Genomic DNA, 19,400 nt, shown 5'->3' on the forward strand with positions numbered 1-19,400 from the left:
CGGTTTACATTATTGACCAGTGTTATGGAATAGCTTTTCCACTGTTCAGCACGCACCTCATACTAATAGAAAAAAAATGCTTTGGTAATGAATGGAGTAGTGGCGAGTGGGATATGTCATGAAGTGACATCACAGGACAGCAGTCCTGTGGGGTAAGTACAGTGGTAAGACTGGAATTTTTATATCATTTTCATAAAATCAACTTTAAGACTAAATCAATGAATTAGCATAAAATAAGGTCAATTTAATAATTCAAATAATTAATCAAATCTACAGGAAAACGTTCAAATTAATTCGCATGGGATAGTGACAATAAAAGGTTCTGTAATTTTCATCAAATCAAAGTTTTATGTATTTAGGAAATAAGAGTTAACACATTTCAATTAACCTCCCTCTAAAATTGTTAATTCAGCAAAAGAAAAGCACTTGATTGATGAGCAGCTGGTGAATCTTTGTCTAATAAATAGAAAAGTGGCAGGGTAGCTCAGACATGTGGGGTGCGCATCCTGTTCCACGTTGGAACGTCAGGACACTTCAGGATATCCCAGACAACCACATGTGCAGGACATGCCATAAGCTGCAGCAACTTAAGTTTCATGTTTTGGAGTTTGAACAACCTCTCTAATCATGCAGGTGCATCTGTGAGCATGATAGTTTCATGCATAGCACATCTATTGAAGAGACAGTGAGAATGGGTAACCACCAGGTGGATGGGATCTGTACAAGCTGGACGTGTTGCACCTAAGTAGAGGCAGGACCATTACCCTTGAGGGGTGATTTGCTAGTTCTATTGGGAGGGTTTACATTAACCTGGCAGGGTTGTGTGAAACAGGAGTTTCTGACCATGTCACCTTCCACGGACTTAAATTTTCATAAACTATGCTTGGGCTAGATAAATGACTAGGTCCTGATGGCCTGCATCCCAGCTTCCTAAACGAAGCGGAGGTGGAGTTAAAGGATGGCCTTGCCTTAATTTTTCACGCTTCCCTAGTGGTGTTTCTCAAGGATCTTGAAATATGGGTGTGTTATTTCAAAATTTGTCAATGTTACCAAACTTGGAATGGCAAACGGTGAGGATGATGCAAATTCCCTTCTGCTGGATGTAGACTAGCAGAGTGGGTAGATAAGTGGCAGACGGAATTGAATACAGACAATATTTGGCAGAAAAGAAAGGCAATATAAACTCAATGGCACAGTTCTAAAAGGGAATAGAGCCACCTGGAGGTGAATGTGCATTGATCTCTGAAGGTGGGAGGACGTATTGAGAAGGTGGTTAGCAAAGTATATGGGACCTTGGGCTTCATAAATTTAACGAGTGCAAAAGTAGGGAAGCTTTTCCGAGCATATACAAAGCTCTGGTTAGTCCCAGCTTGAGTACTGCACTCAGTTCTGGTCACAATACTTCAGGAAAGATGTGAAGATTCTTGAGAGGGTGCAGAGGCAATTTATCAGAATGGTTCTGCTGGAGGTTCATTTAGTTAAGGTTAGGCTAGGGTTGTTCTTGGAGCAAAGGCGATTAGGGGAGATTTTGTTAGAGGTGTAGATCATTATGACAGGCTTAGATAGGGTAACTTCCCACCTGCTGATTATACAAGGAGAGCACAGTGGTTAGCATTGCCTCCTTACAGTGCCAGGCTCCCGGGGTCAATTCCAACCTTGCACGTTCGCCCTGTGTCCGTGTGGGTTTCCTCTGGGTGCTCCAGTTTCCTTCCACAATCCAAAGATGTGCAGGTTAGACGGATTGGCCATGTTAAATTGCCCCTTCATATCCAAAGGTTAGGTGGGGTTATGGGGATAGGATCTAGGTAGGGTGCTCTTTCGGAGTGTCGGTGCAGGCTCTATGGGCCAAATGGCCTACTTTTGCACTGCGATTCTATATCTGGGGGGGAACAGATTTAAGACTTTGGGCAAGAGATCAGGGGAAATATGAGGAAGAGCTTTTTTATTGTGATTTCAAAAGGAAATTGAAGGAAATCAACTTGCAGGGACTGGTAGGAGACCATGAGAGGTATTAACTTGTTCCACAGGGAGCTGGCATGGACTTGATTGGCTGAATAGACACCTTCTAATCAAGGATTTCACTTCACTTTGGTTGACAGAGCTTCCATCTTAACTGTCCAACCTCACTTTTTTGCCTTGATACGTTCACCTTTGTTCTAGAAAGACAATAGGTTCATAAGAACTAGGAGAAGGAGTAGGCCATCTGGCCCCTCGAGCCTGCTCCGCCATTCAATGAGATCATGGCTGATCTTTTGTGGACTCAGCTTCACTTTCCGGCCCGAACACCATAACCCTTAATCCCTTTATTCTTCAAAAAACTATCTTTACCTTAAAAACATTTAGTGAAGGAGCCTCAACTGCTTCACTGGGCAATGAATTCCACAGATTCACAACCCTTTGGGTGAAGAAGTTCCTCCTAAACTCAGTCCTAAATCTACTTCCCCTTATTTTGAGGCTAGGTCCCCTAGTTCTGTTTTCACCCGCCAGAGGAAACAACCTGCCCGCATCTATCCTATCTATTCCCTTCATAATTTTATATGTTTCTATAAGGTCCCCCCTCATCCTTCTAAATTCCAACGAGTACAGTCCCAGACTACTCAACCTCCCTTCATAATCCAACCCCACCTTGCACCTTATCAGCCTCCATAATTACAAGTCACCTCTGCCATTACTGGCCCCTCTAGCTTGATGCCATCATCACATTAGGGGCTGGTTTAGCACAGGGCTAAATCACTGGCTTTTAAGGCAGGCCAGCAGCACGGTTCAATTCCCGTGCCAGCCTCCCTGAACAGGCGCCGGAATGTGGCGATTAGGGGCTTTTCACAGTAACTTAATTGAAGCCTACTCGTGACAAGCAATTTTCTTTTCTTTCATACCTCGTCCCCTGCTCTCCCGGGAAACCAGATGGATCCTTCCCTACACAGCACCCTGGTTCACTCTTCCATCACCCCAAAATCCACTATCCTTCCTATGCAAGTGTTGAAGATGCAACACCTACCTTTTCATCTCCCTTCCAAATGTCCAAGGTCCCAAATATTCCTTCCAGGTGAAAGTGACTTACTTGTAGTAGTTTCAATTTAATATACTGTACTTTCTGTGCACAGAGTGGTCTCTACATTGGAGCAGCGTGGTAGAGCAGTGGTTAGCACAGTTGCTTCACAGCTCCAGGTTCCCAGGTTTGATTCCTGGCTTGGATCACTGTGTGGAGTCTGCACGTTCTCCCTGTGGCTGCGTGCTCCAGTGTCTGTGGGTGCTCCAGTTTCCTCCCACAGTCCAAAGATGTGCAAGTTAGGTGGATTGGCCATGCTAAATTGCCCCTTAGTGCCCAAAAAAGGTTAGGTGGGGTCACTGGGTTACGGGGATAGGTTGGACGTGTGGGCTTAAATGGGGTGCTTTTTCCAAGGGCCGGTGCAGACCCGATGGGCCAAATGGCCTCCTTCTGCACTGTATATTCTATGATTAGATTGGGAAGACCAAATTGGGATGGGCTGATCACTTTGCTGAACAACTCTATTTAATTTCTGAGCACAACCCTGAGCTTCAATCACTTGTTATTTTAACTCTCCCACACCTCTGATCTCTGCCTTCAGCCCCCTACATAATTCCAATGACGTTCATCTTTTGATTAAGTAGTCTTCTGGATTGAACATTGTTTTCAGTAACTCACCTCCAGAACTGTCCTTTGTTTCTTTATTTGTCTTATTTCCACCTTCTTTTGCCTTCCACCATCATCCTTTTTTGTCATTAATCATTCCTACTTTCCACCTTATCTCTTTTGTTCTTTTCTCAGCTCCCCTCGCTCCACTCTTTCCTGTGCCTCCATATCTGCTGCAAAACTGTTGACATCTCTAACTTCTAGTTCTGACAGGTCTTCGGCCCAAAGGGTTAACTATTTCTGTCTTTACACATTGTGCCTGACCTGCTGTGTATTTCCAGCATTTTTGCTTTTTATTCATCTAGAATTGGTTCTAGGTTGTCTGGTACATTCCTATCAATAAGGATAATGGAAATGCAATGCTCCATACTCTTGTGATTAAGTCCGAAGTGCACACCATCATATCTGGGTTGGCGAAACGTTTACCTTCAAATTAAATAATTTTCCATTAATGCAGGAAGTCACTTTGGCATGCTGAAGAGCTTTTCCCATCCAGTGACCTTTCCCTGCCCTACCAATGCATCCAAAGCTATATGTAATCTAGTCTCCATTTGGCCAAGTTTTCCCGAGTATGTGGCCTATTCTGGAATGTGTGCAGCAAAAACTTCATATTCCATTCGAGTTTAATATACTATCTAACTTACGCACAAGTTAATTTTGGTATTGAGATGTGTCGCAAATATCATAGATATATTGTAGCAAAGTATCACAGGAAGGTTCCTTGTAACTGCCTTTTTCCTTGAAATACTCTATTACTAAGGCGTGAGGGCATCAAGTACCTTATTGATGAAGAAACATTCACTCTGGATTAGGTGAGAATTTAGGTAGGAACAGTGATTGCTTTCAGGAGGAACCCTCCAAAAGTGCATCAGCTGTGCAAAGATTTGCACTGACCTGGTCGGTGGGCTCAAGTCACCATCTTCACCAGCTCCGGTGTAAATCTAGGGGTAGATTAACAATAACGTGCCTGTACTCGCCTCCAAGTAGTTCAAGCTTAACTCCAGAGACTTGAGCATATAAACTGACATTGATATTTCAGCAGAATGCTGCACCGTTCTGAGGTGTCAGCCTTTGAATGAGACTTTCAGCTGAGAATCTTCACCCTCGGGTGGATGTCAGAGATTCCATACCTTTTCAACAAGAGCAAGCAGAGTGTTGCCACTGTCCTGAAAAATATTGATCCCTCAACTGTAATCATTAGATTTATCTGGTTGTTTATCTCTTTACTGCCAATAGGATCTTACTGAGTTGGAGTAAAGAAATGCAAGGCTGCAACGTAGTGGGCAGTACATCCAGTCCCAGCCGGGACCATCCGAAGACGCCGGTTCCAGGGATAACCCAAAGACTCGGAACAGCCGATAGCCTTTACATCTCTTGTTCCAGGGTATACTCGTGGGCCACTAGGAGCAAAGCCCACTGTTGGACCCGGGCGGATGTGATTGGAGGGATTACCCGATCTGCTTTAAATAATCCCAGTAAGATCTTGTGATCCGTATAAATTGTAAAGGCGAGCCCGTAAATATACTGCAAACATGACGGCCAAGCATTTCTTCTTGACTTGTGCATAATTCTATTCGGCATCAGCGAGCGTAGGAGATGTACAGATTATAGGCCGTTCTGAGCCTTTGGGCATCTGGTGTGTTAGAACCGCCCCAATGCTGTAAGGTGAGGCATTGCAGGCCAGGAGCACCGGCTTCAACGGGTCACAGTGCATCAGCAGTTCCTTGGACGACAGTCATCGCTTAATCTGTACGCCTTCTGTTGCGAGAGGCGCAGTCCCATTGGTGTCCCTTTTTCAAGAGATGGTGGGGCGGGTTCACTGATGTGGCCATGTTGGGTATAAACTTGCCGTAATAGTTGACGAGCTCAAGGAAAGAGCGGAGCTCCGTCGGGTCACGAGGGATGGGGGCCTGTCGGATCGCCCGCACCTTGTCCTCTACTGAATGGAGGATGTGACCGTCCACCCAGTAGCCCAAGTAAGTGACTTCTGAGGCATGAAATCCACATTTGTCCCGACAGAGGCAGATGCCGGCCTGCTCAATGCTCCCGAGAACTTCGGCCAGATTCTCCATATGCTTCTCCTGGGGGCGTGCCGGTAATGGGGACGTTATCGAGGTACACAACATAGGTGAACCCTGTGAAATATTTTCCAGAACATGCTGGAAGGCAGAGGAAACCCCAAACCACAAGCGGTTCGTACAGCCCCCTGTAGGTGTTACTAGTGATGAATTTCCAGGAACTCAGATCCAAGACCAGCTACAGATATGCGTGGCTCATATCAAGTTTCATAAATGTTTTGCCCTTGCTGAGATTCACATACAAGTCCTTGATACGAGGGACCGGGTAAGGATCGAAGCGGGATACCCGGTTGACAGTCATTTTATGGTCTCAACAGAGACGTATAGAACCATCAGGCTTCAATACCGGGACCACAAGCATGGCCCAATCTGCGAAGTGGACGGGGATGCCCAAATGTTCCAACCGGTCCAGCTCAAGGTCAACTTTGGGCCGCAGTAAGTTTGGTACTGGGCAGGTTGGAAAATAACGGCCACTGAGCATTCCCATCCACGCTGATCGTGGCCATTGTCCTTTCTATGGTACCGAGGTCCTCAGAAAAGACTCATGAGAAATTACCCAGCACTCCTTCTGGCCCAGGGGGTTGCACATGACAGGCGCGCTGCCAATCCAACCACAGGCAATGTAGCCAATTGGGGCCCAGCAAGCTCGGCCTGTTGCCACGGACCACAACCAATGGTAAACACGCCAATTGGTCTCTGCACACCACGGTCACATGGATGGTGCCCTCTATGGCCAAAGGTTCACTGGTGTAAGTAGCCAACCTGGCTCCCATGTCTCAAAGTTCAAACATCTGGAGACCGGTCCAGATTGCGGCGAACGTCCGATAGCGACCTGCACCCAGGCCGGGGTTTATATACTGTGAAGCTCCTCCCAGTCAGGGGTTGGCTCCACACCCTTAATTGCCCAGGGAGTACACATTTCATGATGTAGGAGGGGAACAGGATACAACATAGCTCTTGGCCTGTGCGAGGGTCATAACATCAACCACCACTGCATCCATTATTTCTAGGGCCACTTCCTTATGTACTCTGGGGTGTAGATTATCAGTCTCTCGGAATTTATCAGCCTTCAATCCCATTAATTTCCCATTTCCCTACTAACACTGATTTCCTTTAGTTCCTCTCTCTTACTAAACCATGTGTTCCCCAACATTTCTCGTATTTTATTTGTCTTCATTTGTTAAGACAGAACCAAAATATCTATTTAATTGCTCAGCCATTTCTTTGTTCCCCCATTATAATTTCCCCTATTTCTGACTGTAAGGCTCTTAACCATTTTTTTTTGCTTCACATACCTATAGAAGTGTTTACAGTCAGCTTTATGTTCTCTGCAAGCTTACTCTCCAGTTGCTTTAGTCTTAACTTCAGGACTGGACACCCACAATAACATGGTCTTTACCACAGATGTGCTTGATTTTTATCCCCTATTTTTTGGTTTTCTGTCTGTCCGTGTCTGGTTTTCAAAGAGAGAGTCAGACAATATTTATATGTAGTAATTGTTTGAATGAAGCAAGGAAAGAAGAGTAGATTGGCACTCTATCAACTTCAATACCTGCAGTGGCTGGTATCATTTACCTTCCATATGAAGCTGCTATTTGGATTCTACTTTGGGTTGTGGGGACGAAACCCAAGCAAACACGGGGAGAATGTGCAAACTCCACACGGACAGTGACCCAGATCCAGGATTGAACCTAGGACCTTGGCGCTGTGAGGCATCAGTGCTAACCACTGCGTCACTGTGCTACCCTGCCAATAACGTTTCTGTGTGCAATAGAATGAAGGAGACTCTGTTCAAGATGCTGCACCACTTGCATATCACAGTGAGTCTGAGACACAGGTTCGATCCTGCTTCAGCTCTGATGTGCCTAAGGTGCCTGGTAGTCGAGTGTGATATATACACTGCATATGGACCTGTGGCAAGATTCAATGCTATTAGTCCGGTGTAGTTAAGGTGCTGGAGAGGATATTTGACAAGGCATTAGAATTTGATCCTTTGTTCCTAATTCTGGGTCTTCCAGGTTGGAGAATTCTTGGCATAAATATAAAAGACTGTACAGCATCATAGCTTTTGCAGCTCATAAACATCCTCTGCTCCTGGATCAATGACAAGCATCCTTCAATTCAAAACCAGCATAAAATAGTCATGGAATGTAACCCAATGGAATTCCTGACGCCTGTGATCCGTTCTAAGTTGGATACATTCCATAAAGTGTGGGACCTCCTACCCTCAAATTTATAGGTTCCACTTTGTCTGACCTGCTTCTGCAAGGTTTTCCATGCGACGTACTGCAAGTCGTGATCTGGCTGTACATAGAGGTGTCCATTTTGAGGTGTTATTCTATCATGTTTATATGGCCTTACCCTCTCCCCCCACCCCCCCCAATTTTCTGAGTGATCCGATCCATAAATAGAGGCAATATTTCTTAAGAGCTGTTGCTCTAATTGTATCCTGGCTTTCTCTGTTCTTACATCCGCAGAAATATTTGTTCTGTACTGTACCAGTTGTGCTTTGAAAGTTTGTTGCATTTTCTGTAAAAAAAATGATAATACGCTCATAGAAGTTTTTTTAAAAAAGCCGTGGAAAGCGTACGAGACCACCTCCATGCAGCAACATTCACTGCCTTTACGCAGTGTCAATGCACAGAAAATATATAAAGGAAATCAGTCAGTTGATGATTTTTTTTCTGGCCAAGGAAGTCGAGAGAGTTAAAAACTTAGGGCAGGAACCCAGAGCGAGATTGTTGAGGTTAAGGAGACAAAACCTTGGTAAACTTCAGGAAAAAACAAAACAAAACAGAAACAGGGTGCAAAACAACAAACAAAAAGCTCAGGTGCACCGAACCAATCTTCTCAAGTCCGTCGGATTGAAATGAAAATCGCTTATTGTCACGAGTAGGCTTCAATGAAGTTACTGTGAAAAGCCCCTAGTCGCCACATTCTGGCGCCTGTTCGGGGAGGCTGGTACGGGAATTGAACCGTGCTGCTGGTCTGCTTTCAAAGCCAGCCATTTAGCCCTGTGCTAAACCAGCCCCTTTGGGTAGACCTGACAAAACAACAAGGCAAAAAGCTGAAAGAAATATGCACCTCTGCCTGAATAGGGATGCGGTTCTCCACCAACAGAAAATAAATGTAAACGAGTGGATGAAAACACGCAGGTCGAGAGGAGAGACAGAGGCAGCGGCCAGAGGCAGCACACCTGCTGCCTTCTCTACACTTGTACCTCTTCCTCCTTCCCCCTCCTCCGCCTACACTCTAGGCAGCTTTATAATGACACATTTCCCGCCTTCCGTCGCTAACTAGATTACCAATGATTCCATTCTCGTTACACAGTACCCAGTCAAGGGTGGTCTGTTTTCTAATTGGTTCCTCAATGTATTGGTCCAGAAAACCATCCCGTATACACTTCAGGAATTCCTCCTCTACCGTACGCCCAATCTACATGCAGAGTAAGTCACGCATAATTACAGATGTTCCTTTATCACATGCACCTCTAATTTCCTGAACATGCCAAGTCCACATCATCACTACAGTTTGGGGTTACACATACAATCCCCACTGACATTTCTGGCCCCTTGGCGTTTCTCAGCTCCATCCATACAGATTCCACATCGTCGGAGTTCATATCCTTCCTCACTATTGCATTAATTTCCCCTTCAACCAGCACGCAACACCGCCGCATTTTCTTTTTTGCCTCTCCTTCCTAAATACTGAATACCCCTGCTTGTTTAATTCCCATTCCTGGTCAACCTGCAGCCATGTCCCTGTAATTCTGACTAGAAATACCCAGCTACATCTAGTTGCGCGATTCATTTATCCGCCTTATTGAGAATGCTCCGCATGTTCAGGCACAAATCCTTCAGCTTGTCTTTTTAACATTCCTTGTCTAATTCCCATTATTTTTGACTGTGGCCCTGTTTGATTCTAGCCCATGATTTCTCTGCTTATCACTCTTCTTATTCCCCTTTTTGACTTTTGTTCGTGTCCTTGTGTTCCCCCAACTCTGACTCCTTGCATAAGTTCCCAAACCTCTGCCTTTTTAGTTTAAACCCTCTCCAACTATTCCGGAAAATATTCCCACTCCTCGTCCTGCCTACGTGTAACCCATTCAGTTTGTACCGGTCCCACCTCCAGCAGTAACGGTCCCAATATCCCAGGAATTGGGATATATCTTGGTTATATCCAGGAAGGGAGGATACCCTCCCTTCAGCCAAGCTTTCATCTGATATTTCTGTTCTGATGAGCACGCGGCACTGGTAGTAATTCTGTGATCACTTCCTTTGAAGTGCTGTTTTTCAACTTACTTCCTGACTCCCTGTATTCCCGTTCGTACCAATGTGTACCACAAGCACTGGCTGTTCACCCTCCCCCCTCGAAACTGTCCTGTAGCCGCTCTGAGATGTCCTTGACCCTCGCACCAGGGAGTCAACAGACCATCCTGGAGTCTCGTTTGTGGCCACAGAAGTGCTTATCCATTCCCCTTACAATTGAATCCCCTATAACGATTGCATTCCCACACTTCTTACTCCTCTCCTGTGCAGCAGAGTCAACCGTGGTGCTGCGTATTTAGAATCCCTACAGTGCAGAAGGAGGCCATTCACTCATTGTGTCTGCACCGACCCACCGAGGCCAACTCTCCTGCCCCATCCCTATAGCCCAATAGTCCCACCTAACCTTTGGACACTACAGAGCAATTTATCATGGCCAATCCAGCCAACCTGCACATCTTTGGACTGTTGGAGGAAACCAGATGACCCGGAGGAAACCCACGCAGACACGGGGAGAACGTGCAAACTCAACAGAGTCACCCAAGGTTCAAATTGATCCTCGGTCTCTGGCGCTGTGAGGTACCTGTGCTAACCACTGTGCCGCCGTGTCGCTGTTGCTGTTTTCCTCTGAGAGGCCAACAGTGGGGAATCTTTTGCAGGGGATTTGGCCATAGGAAATTCCTGCACTGCCTGCCTAGTCCTCTTGTTCAGCCTGGCGCTCACCTACTTCCTTCCTGTCTGTGGAGTCCTGCGGTATGAGCACCTGTCTATACGTGCTATCCATCACGCTCTCCGCCTTGCGGTGGCTTCACAATGTTCTGGCCGCTGCTCCAGCTCTGAAACTCAGACTTCTAGGAGCTGCAGCTTGGGTCACCTCCTGCAAGTTTGCTGGTCCCAGTCATTGGAAATGTTTCTGGCTTCCCACACAATGCAGGATGAGTACACCATGGCTTTGAACTCTCCTGCCATGACTTACCCCTTTAAATTAAACCTTTTGGAAGATACTTAAAATCAAATAATATCAATTACTCCAGGGTCCTTCTTCCTTGGTGCCTAACTACAGATATAGCCCTTACAAACTATAGACCACAAAATATAGACATAGTATAAGTGAACGAAGTAGTAAATACCTATCTGGCCGTATGCACCTACTCAGCTGCTTTCACTTGTCCTGCATCACATTTGAAATGTGACATCACCTCAGGAGTTCCAAACTTCAAGCTAAAACAAGACACTCAGTCTCACTTTTTCTCATGCTCTTTTTATCCTCCTGGCTCCGTTCGCAGTCTCGCTCTTTCTTGTGCTGTTTTATATCCCGGGTCCACTTTCAATCTGTGTTATCTCTGATTTTCTGTCTACCACTAGTTCACTCTCTTTATGTTTCTGTGTTTCCCTGTTCTCGTGTCTGTGGTCCCCATCTATCTGGTCGGTTGTGTGTTAGCTTTAATTGGATCTCTTCCAAAGCGAATGGCTTTTGTGCATTGCAGTTACAAAAAGTAAAATAGAGTGAAACCATAAGTGACACATTGTTGGCAAAGGCAATTAATGCCATTGCTACTTTGAAAGGCTATATGGTTAATGATCAGCCCAACGTGCCCATGGTTCAGCTGGTAACCATCTTGCTTCAGAGTATTGGTTCAAGTCCCATGCCAGACTGAAACCCGTGGTGCTTTATGGAGAGAGATGGTAAACTCATTCCGTTGGATGGAAAAGATCCTCCATAAGTACTTGTCAAACAAGAAGAAAAATGTTCCCCTGTGCAATGTGCGTCTGCAAACCATTGACAACAGAACCTGCACATGACTTGTCATCGCATTAGTGCTTGTGAGGTGGCTCTGGCTGAAATTTAACTGATGTATCTTTCCACATGGCCATGGCTGTACTTCAAAAATATGTCGGACACATTCGAATACAGAGTCTTTCTACAAAACAGTTCAGGTTCCATCCCCTCGGTGGATTACACACAAAGACGTTTGTGTTTAACAGATTAGCACTTGACTGTTCATTGTGATAACTTGATCCAACCTAAACTGGAAGTAGATCTAATCATGTAAACTGAGAGAGCGAAGAGATTAAACTCTGGATAAACTTGTATCAGAGAGATGACATCAACGCTGTGGAACTGCCATTCCTCAGTTACCGGTGTTGTTTATTTCTCTTTTGTAATTTGTTGATATCAACAACATTCTCGTCAGCTGACAACCTGAAAGACCATTTTGTTCCTTCCTCCCCTCCCCCTGTTTCCCACCAGGCTCCGTGTTTGCATATGAACAGCTCAATCTCTTAACCTCTTCCAGATTACAAACCTGAAATATTGACCTCTGCTGAGGTGGCAGGACCGTTTGAGATCAGCTACCTGGCCCTCTTGATTTGTGCATCTGGCAGTTGCTCTTTCCCAAGCCAATTGACAACCCACATCCGAGTTCTCCAGCCGATTAGGGAGAATTAATGTGTCCATTCTGTCGTAGGAGGATTTCTAACTGAAGGAGCCATCGCACGGGTCACAATGGCCCACCAGCAATTGGATCTTTGAGGTTGCAACAACCACAGTAGGTGGGGGGAGACCTGGCAAGGCTAGTTCCTGGCTCTCCCACTCTTCCCTGGGTGCCTTCCTGCAGTGAGGTGGGCTCTCCCAAGAATAGGAGGAAGAGGACAACCTGGCTAACCAAGCAGGCTATCCAGCAGCAGCATGCTCCCTCCAACCAAGAGACAGCACAACAAGGTGAGCTCCATAATTCTAATTTGTCCAGCATTCTCCCGCAGGGCATTCCTCAGGACAACACACCTTGCAGCTCCCCTGATTCTTGGTCAGAACCTCACATTCCCATCGGAATAGCCAAGACTTGAACCCACAGTCCTTTTGCACCTAAGCCTCACAGTCATCCTTCACAAATGACACCCTCCCCTCCTCGCATTAGAGGTCATTATGGACATTCAACCCTCTGATTTTTCTCCGTGCAGAAGAGAACGCACAACCTGATGAGAAGCAGAGTGAAGGTGAGCAGAGGGTGTGGAGGGAACCTCCAGTGACGGGTACCTTGTTGGCCGTCGAAACGTGTACCCATCTGCTCCTCTGGGAAGGAGGTCTTGTTCCAGGAGACTACAGATGTCAGCCTCGACCTGCATGAGAGCCCTAGCCTCCTGAGGCACTGGTACTCAGAGATGCTAAGAGAGTTGATCCTCAGCCTCTGGCTGCTGTCTCATGAGTGGCACCTGCTTCCATTTGGATCTCTGTGCCCAGACCCTCTACCAAGTGGAGGGGCTCGCAGCCGAGGAGACGGCAGCTACGCTGCTGCAGCTCCTGCTCTTGCTGGTTGTACGCCTTCTGCTCTTGTTCCTCAGTGGTTGACGGAGAAACTGCGAAGGCGGACCGCAGGGGAGTGCTTGACAGATGGAGTGCCTTCCAAGAAGTTGGCAACCACTCGTCCAGCAGCGAAGGCACCCCGAGAGAAGAAATGGTCTGAACAGCAGTCTCTCACCTGGCATTGGCTGCAGCTCTTTGGCGTAACTGCTAAAAGCCTTCCCAGCTTGTCAGTTTCACTGAAAAAAATAATGATTTCTGCTGCGCACTCGTCTCAGCGAGACGTGGACACAAGCACAGTTGGAGAAAAAGGATCTTGTGGCTAAAAGGACTCCTATTTATCTTTTCAATGACCTCAAATGTTTTCTCACCAGTTAAACAGGGACTATTTGGAACCCGCTCCAGGGAAAGCTGGAAAAGGGAGGATGCCATTGAGGCCCCAGCATCATTTTCCGAGTCGCTCAAATTCCATGCACATTGGAACCCACCCTGTTCAGCAAGGAAACCTCTGCCCATTAACTCTAGTTCCCTCTTCACACTTGCTGCCAAGTTTTTCCAGTATTTTCTCTTTATTTCAGTGTTGTCAGTATTTTGCTTTATGAACTGAAAAAGGTGGAAACACAAGGAGAACCCCAGGAGCTGCCGGATTTTACCAAACGTGTTGCAGCAAGGATCTCGCCACCTTGGCACGGAATTGGCAGCCACAACCGTTTCCTTTTCCATAGAAAAGAATCCGTACAGTGCAGAAGGCCATTCAGCCCATCGGGTCTACACCGACCCTCTGAAAGAACACCCTCCCTAGACCCATTCCCCCCACCCTATCCCCGTAACCCCACCTAACCTGCACCACTTTGGACTCCTGGCCAATTTTATCACAGCCAATCCACCTAACCTGCCCGTCTTTCGAGGAAACCGGAGCACCCGGAGGAAACCCACGCAGACACAGAGAGAACATGCAAACTCCAACAGACATTCACCCAAGGTCAGAATTGAATCTGGAGGGCAGCACGGTGACACAGTGGTTAGCATTGCTGCCTACGGCGCTGTGGACCTGGGTTCGAATCCTGGCCCTGGGTCACTGTCCGTGTGGAGTTTGCACGTTCTCCCCATGTCTGTGTGGGTTTCACCCCCACAACCCAAAGATGTGCAGGATAGGTGGATTGGCCACGCTAAATTGCCACTTAATTGGAAAACATAATTGAGTACTCTAAATTTTTTTTACTGGGTCCCTGGTGCTGTGAGGCAGCAGTGTTGACCACTACGCTACTGTGATGTCCACCTTTGTAAAATACAAAGGGAAGGTAGTGATTGTAAAACTCTAGAATCTTTGAACGGTTCATAGTCAGCAATGCAACACACTAGCCAACAGGGCACTGTCTATAAAGTTCATCAATGCCTCTCTGTTCTGTACATATGGATAATATTATCTCCATTCCTATTTTCAGAACTGGGTTCCAATCTGGAGAGTACAGGCAGGTGAGCAACAAAAGATAATTCCAGGAATCAGGAACTTTAAAATATTTGAAACGGTGAAGTAGCTTGGGTTTATTTGCTTTGGAAGAGAAATTCTGAGGTGCCTATTTATGTTTGCAAGATCATGAAGCAAGTTGGCAAATTTTTCCACTTTGATTAAATTATAAATGAGACAAATTAACCAATGGAATAAGACATTGGTAATGCATTTCCATTGAAAAACCATTGAAATGGATACAATAAGACTCAAAAACCAATCCAATCCATTTCTGGATCAAGAAGGGGTTGGAGAACAGTTATGAAGGAAGTAGTAGCAAGACGTTTAGAAAATCATAAGATAACCAGGAAGAGTCAACATGGTTTTGTGAAAGGTAAATGGTGTTTGGCAAATTTATTAGAATTTGTTGAAGATGCAACAAGCAGGGGTGGATAAAGGGATACCAGTAGATGCAGTGTATTTAGATTTTCAAAAGACATAGAACAAAAAACAAAGAAAATTACAGCACAGGAACAGGCCCTTCGGCCCTCCCAGCCTGCGCCGATCCAGATCCTTTATCTAAACCTGTTGCCTATTTTCCAAGGTCTACTTCTCTCTGTTCCCCACCCGTTCATATATCTGTCCAGATGAATCTTAAATGACGCTATCGTACCCGCCTCTACCACCTCCGCTGGAAAAGCATTCCAGGCACTCACCACCCTCTGCGTAAAAAACTTTCCACGCACATCACCCTTAAACTTTTCCCCGCACATCACCCTTAAACTTTTCCCCTCTCACCTTGAAATCGTGACCCCTTGTAATTGACACCCCCACTCTTGGAAAAAGCTTGTTGCTATCCACCCTGTCCATACCTCTCATAATTTTGTAGACCTCAATCAGGTCTCCCCTCAACCTCCGTCTTTCCAATGAAAACAATCCTAATCTACTCAACCTTTCTTCATAGCTAGCACCCTCCATACCAGGCAACATCCTGGGGAACCTCCTCTGCACCCTCTCCAAAGCATCCACATCCTCTGATAATGTGGCGACCAGAACTGCACGCAGTATTCCAAATGTGGCCTAACCAAAGTCCTATACAACTGTAACATGACCTGCCGACTCTTGTACTCAATACCCCGTCCAATGAAGGCAAGCATGCTGTATGCCTTCTTGACCACTCTATCGACCTGCACAGCCACCTTCAGGGTACAATGTACTTGAACTCCCAGATCTCTCTGTCCATCAATTTTCCCCAGGACTCTTCCATTGACCATATAGTCTGCTCTTGAGTTAGATCTTCCAAAATGCATCACCTCGCATTTGCCTGGATTGAACTCCACATGTGATGAGGCGCCACATAAAAGATTACTACACAAGAGCTCATGGTGTTGTGGGTGATACAGTGGCATGGATAGAGGAGAGGATTGGCTAGTTAACAGGAAAGTGGATAAATGTGTCATAAAGGTTGGCAAACTGTAACGAGAGGAGTGCCCAAGGGACCCCAGGCTGGGGCTTCAACTATTTACGATCCATTTTAATAGCTTGAATGAGGGGGCTGACTGTATTGTAGCCAATACAAAGATAAGTAGGAAAGTAAGTTGTGAGGGGGATACAAAGAGTTTGTAAAGGGATTATAGACTGGATAAATGAGTGGGCAGATGGAGTCAAGTGTTGGAAAATTTGAGGTTGTTAACTTCTGGCAGAAAAATAGAATATTTCTGAAATGGAGAAAAACTGCAGAATGCTGTGATACAGAGGGATCTGGAATGTATATGAATCACAAAAAATAGTACACGCATGCAGCAAGTAATTTGGAATGCAAATGGCCTTTATTTCACTTCAAAGAAGATGGGAGTATAAAGGTGGTGAAATCTTGCTACAACTGTAGAGGGCACTGGTGAGACCACACCTAGAGTATAGTGTACAGTTTTGGTATCCTTACTTGAGGTGGAACATAATTGCATTGTAAGCAGTTCAGGTATAGTTAACTAGGCTGATTCCTAGGGCAGCACGGTGGTGCAGTGGTTAGCACTGCTGCCTCATGGCGCCAAGGTCCCAGGATCGATCCTGGCCCTGGGTCACTGTCCGTGTGGAGTTTGCACATTCTCCCCGTGTTTGCGTGGGTATTACCCCCACAACCCAAAGATGTGCCGGGTAGGTGGATTGGCCACGCTAAATTGCCCCTTAATTGGAAAAAAATGAATGGGGTACTCTAAATTTATAAACAAAAAAACTAGGCTGAAGAGGTGGTCTTTTGAGAGAAGGTTGTGCCTATGCTCACTGAAGTTTAGAAGAATGAGAGGTGATCTTATTAAAACATACAAGATTCTGAGGGGTACTGAACCAGGTAGATGATAAGAGGATGTTTTCCCTCCCTGGGAGAATCAAGAACAAACGCACAGTTTAGAAATAAGAGGTGGGATTCTCCACCCCGCCGCACCAGATTCCTGATTCATCCCGCCGGCGGTATGCTCCATTACGCCGGCCGGTCAATGGGGTTTCCCATTGTGGGGCAGCCCCACGCCGTCGGGAAAGCCCCAAGGTTGCCGGCAAAATGGAGGATCCCGATGGCGGAGAACTCAGCCCAAGGAGTTTCCCATTTAGGACTGGGATGCATGCAAACCTATGAATTAGAAGCTAGGGGTAGGCCACTCGGCCCCTCGAGCCTGCTGCGCCACTTAATAAGGCCATGGCTGATCTGATGGTAACCTCAGCTCACAAGGGCGGCACGGTGGCACAGTGGTTAGCATTGCTGCCTACGGCGCTGAGGACCCGGGTTCGAATCCCGGCCCTGGGTCACTGGCTGTGAGGAGTTTGCACATTCTCCCCGTGTCTGCGTGGGTTTCACCCCCACAACCCAAAGATGTGCAGGTTAGGTGGATTGGCCACGTTAAATTGCCCCTTAATTGGAAAAAATGAATTGGATATTCTAAATTTATTTTTTTTAAAAACCTCAGCTCACATTCCTGCATACCACTTATGGCTATTCACCCCCATTGCTGATCAATATCTATCGGGCTCTGCTTGAAAAGAATTCAATCTGCTTCCACCGCTTTATGAACAAGAAAGTTCCAAAGACTCACGACCCTCAGGGAATAAAACTTCTCATCAACGTCTTAAAATGAGCGACCCCTTATTTTTAAGGTTATAGATTCTCCCACAAGAGGAAACATCCTTTCCACATTCACAATTGGCAAGGCCCCTCGGGATCATACATGTTTCAATCAAGTAGCCTCTTCCAAACTCCAAGCCTCACCTGCCTAATCTTTCCTCATAAGACAACCCGCCCATTCCTGGTATTAGTTCAGTGAACCTTCGCTGAGCTGCTTCCAATGCAGATGGGAAATGTCTTCTCCCGGGTGGTATTTGGAATTCTCTTTCCCAGCGAGTGGTCGAGGCTGGCTCATTGAATACATACCAGGCTGAGCTACACAGGTTTCCGATCTACAAGAGGTACAGAGGGTAGGCTGGGGCCACAATCAGGTCAGCCATGGCCTCACTGAATGGCGAAGGAGGGATCGATGGGCAGAATGGCCTACTGCTCGTTCCCCATGATCCCAGAAGGATCGCACAGTTTGATTTGCAGAGATACATGCTCCAGAAACACTTGATCACTCCTGTGGTGAGAAAACATGTTGGTGGGTTGGTTGTTGTATCAAAAATGCTCTTGTATGAAATGGACTTTCCTTGTTCTGAAAGCTTTTAATTTGAGTGTTTAATTAAGTCACCGCCCTCGCAATCACTGGCTCCTCTCGTGAAGACTCTTCAAGCTCTGTGGATATGAACTTGGTACCTTGGTTGAAGATCGATTCATCATGAAAGAAGCTCAAAAATAAAAGCGGAAAAGACCTGTGACTAACGTGGCATATTGAGTCAAACATAATTCACTCTCTCCCCCACTTAGCGAAGCAGGGGTCAGCAGTCAGGCGACTGGAACCCTAGCCGATCTCCTGCCCCCCTCCCCTCCCCCCAAACCAACTTTGGCCAACATCTGTGGGAGATCATCGAAGTGGTGGGCAACTAGAGATCAAACCCGAGAGCTTACTGAAGGGTCGAGTTCAGCTATCCGTTCCATCACGAGAGCCGTGCTCTCAAGCAGGGCCAACACAATTAACTCCTCGTGGATCTCGAAAAGCCCGTGTGAGGCAAAACCGAACGTTCAAAATACAAAATGGATTAAGGAGACCTGGGCTCGTTTAAATCATAACATCTGTATTGGACTTCTTTTTTTTTGTAAATTATGCAAGTTTTGTTCAAAAAGAAGAAATAAAAATCAACAATTATGAGAATTTCCGTGAAAGCCATTCCCTTTTTATCACATATTAACAGGCGCTATAACTACACAGAACTGGCAACCAAAAATAAAATAATAGCCAACGCAATCAGAAAACAACACACAAATAATGTAAAGAATTAATAACAGTGTCACAAAAAACAGGAACAGACGACCTACATTAAAAGTCTACTTCTGTATATGCTACAATGTGACAGGACTTGGGTTTTCCTAAACACCCGTGCTGTTTATAAAGTGCATTAAAAGCAAATTCTACCTAAAATAGCTGATCATGAAAACCGTTCTGCACAATCCTACGTTGTCTTTCTTCCCATTACCCCCACCCACCCTGCCCCCTCCAAACCCCCTCCCCTCCCT

The sequence above is a fragment of the Scyliorhinus canicula genome, chromosome 7 (genome assembly GCF_902713615.1).
Source record: "Scyliorhinus canicula chromosome 7, sScyCan1.1, whole genome shotgun sequence".
NCBI lineage: Eukaryota > Metazoa > Chordata > Chondrichthyes > Carcharhiniformes > Scyliorhinidae > Scyliorhinus > Scyliorhinus canicula.